Source organism: Coenobita brevimanus, chromosome 80 (assembly GCF_032717465.1).
Source record: "Coenobita brevimanus isolate Jiangsu-jjx chromosome 80, ASM3271746v2, whole genome shotgun sequence".
In the NCBI taxonomy this organism is placed as follows: Eukaryota; Metazoa; Arthropoda; class Malacostraca; order Decapoda; family Coenobitidae; genus Coenobita; species Coenobita brevimanus.
In genome coordinates this window covers 44913261-44915760 of record NC_137033.1, presented here as the reverse complement: position 1 = coordinate 44915760, position 2500 = coordinate 44913261, and positions in this window count along the sequence as shown.

Sequence of the window (2500 nt, the reverse complement as noted above, 5' to 3'; positions counted from 1 at the left end):
AATGGGACTGACTATTGATTATTTTTATACCAAAAGCTGAGAGACGTACGGAGTAAGAGTCTCGTCACCAAGACTGAAAATACGGTAGGGTATAATGTATTTTCACGTTTGCTGTCTGAGCGAGTGATTTATCATCAATGTTGGAGATGTGCGACATCCCCATGGCTGTTCAGACTGACATGGATTTGGTTTATGCGAAAGTAAAAAACTCTAGTGATGGAAGCGGATGAGGACAGTAATGAATGATGAAGGATTGAGCACTTCATAGCTGTTATATGCAGATGATGCAGTACTGCTGACTAAAATAGAAAGGAATTTTGCAGATTTGTGCGGAGGTTTGTTGTGCCTTGAAAATGAATGTAGATATGAGTGAAGTGATGGTTGTTGAAAGTGGAGGTGACTTCCTGTGTGATGTTCTGTTAAATGAGACTTAAATGAGTGAGAGAATTTAAGTACCTGGGTGCAGTAGTAAAAAAGAGAAGGAACTTTGGAGAGGAAGTGTAAATTATACTGGCATAGGGGAGGGAAGTGGCTGTTGCCGTGAAAGCCTTGATACGAAAGGGGGAACTGAGCGTGGCAGCTGCAAAAGTACATGAAGAAATACCCACATTACCAAATGGATTTAGGACTTCGAAAACCGAAGTCTAGAGTTTGAAGAGTGGGGATGAGGCTCTTGAGAAACAAGTGTGGAATATGGAGAGTGGATATGACAAATAATGTGATGCGTGAAAGACATTGAGTAAGGAAGTCCATGGACAACAGAACTGAAGCGAGCGTGCTAAGATGCTGTGTGAGTGAGGTTAAAGGTGGACGGAAACGTAATGAGCCAGGAAGAAAGTGGATACATATGATATATGAGTATCTAAGAAAGAGAGTTATTGAAGCTGATGAGGTTAGGGAACTGGCAAAGGACTAAATTAATGGAAAAATTTTGTACTGAGTGCAGGACAAGAATTTGGCATCCCACCTTTAATTCCATAGTAGTCGGACTGATTGACTCTTGCTGATAGGTAAATATGAGCTATGTGTGGAAAGGCTCACATTTGAAGTGGGGCCAGGATTTCAGGGGTTTGAATGGTGAGTGAATGGGTATGTGGTCCATTTCACTACAGCTAACCAGGCGATTTTATTTAGTGGAGAATCACAGGAGCCAGAGAGTGTTAAGCAGTCTAACCTTGATTCAGTGGGCCAGGAGTGAGGGTTAAGGACATCACCTAACGAGAGTTCAGTGTCCACAACCCTTTGGACAGAGTAAAGGAGCAAGGGTCAAGGACAACATCGAACAAACAGTTAGTGTCTGCAACCCTTTTGACCACACTTGGCACAGCCTGTTACAGCAAAGTTAGTGTAGAGGGGCAGACAGGCACCACACCCCATCTAACCCTCTGCATACACTCTCACCAGCCGCGGTAAACTCAGTCCTCTTTGTAGAACAACGGTCGTCTTCAGAATATCATGACTTTTTCCATGCCACTATTAATGTAAATCTTGAGAAACTGGAGGATGAACAACGAAGGTATAATAAGCTGTTTTATCGTAAGTTGCCATGGTTTTAATAGTAAATAAGTGAAAGATGATATAATATGTGGAATTACTGTATCACCCGTCACTGTCTTAAACCGCTGACCATTTTGATTTATCTCTGGTAAGCAAAGTTGTCTGGTGATAAACAGAATTAAATCAGAGCATCCAGATCAGTGGAAGGCCTAATACAGAATTCCATTACATCACTTAGCTCACCTTTTCCTTAGAATTTCTTTCCTTACACCTGCTTGTGTGAATAATGTGATATCTGTATGAGGGAAAGCGACATTTTACTTCTCCCAGTTTACTCATAATGTTTCGCTACCACGTGGCAGAATTTCGGTACAAAGTAATTGATGGCAGAATGATTAATTATATGTGTTGACCTAAACTATTTATGTCAGTTGCTGCAGCAGACATAGTCATTGTTCAAGACTCTCTTCTGTATCAGTCATCAGGAAAACGGAATTTTGCCAATATTGAATGGGAATGTTATGCTGCAAATGAAACAGAAAGTCAAAAAGTGCAGTTCTTGTCATTTTATGGTGCAGCTATTCCATAAAATGTTTTTCTTATAAATAACAAACAGCATTTGAGGGTCTGCATGATATGGTATCTCAGAGGAATAATTTTAGAGCTCGAAAAAAAGAGCAAGGTATGGTGGCATTTCATGTCTCCCGCTGAAACAATTTTAAAACACATTCAGAATTCCACCGTCCTCCTCCTGCCGCTGCACACTCTAGAGTAGCCAAGTGTTTCAGTTACAAGGATAGGATGATAGCGACAGACGTAGAAAAAAATTATTACTTAAGCCCATCAGTACGATGACGGCATATTAATAGACAGATAGATATATACTATTGTTGCTATCTCCAGGCGGTCTTATTTCAGCTACACGGACTTTTAGAAAAAGACGAGTTACTTAACGAGGCTTCATGTCTCCATTTATTAATAAGAGCATTCCCAAAATGAAATT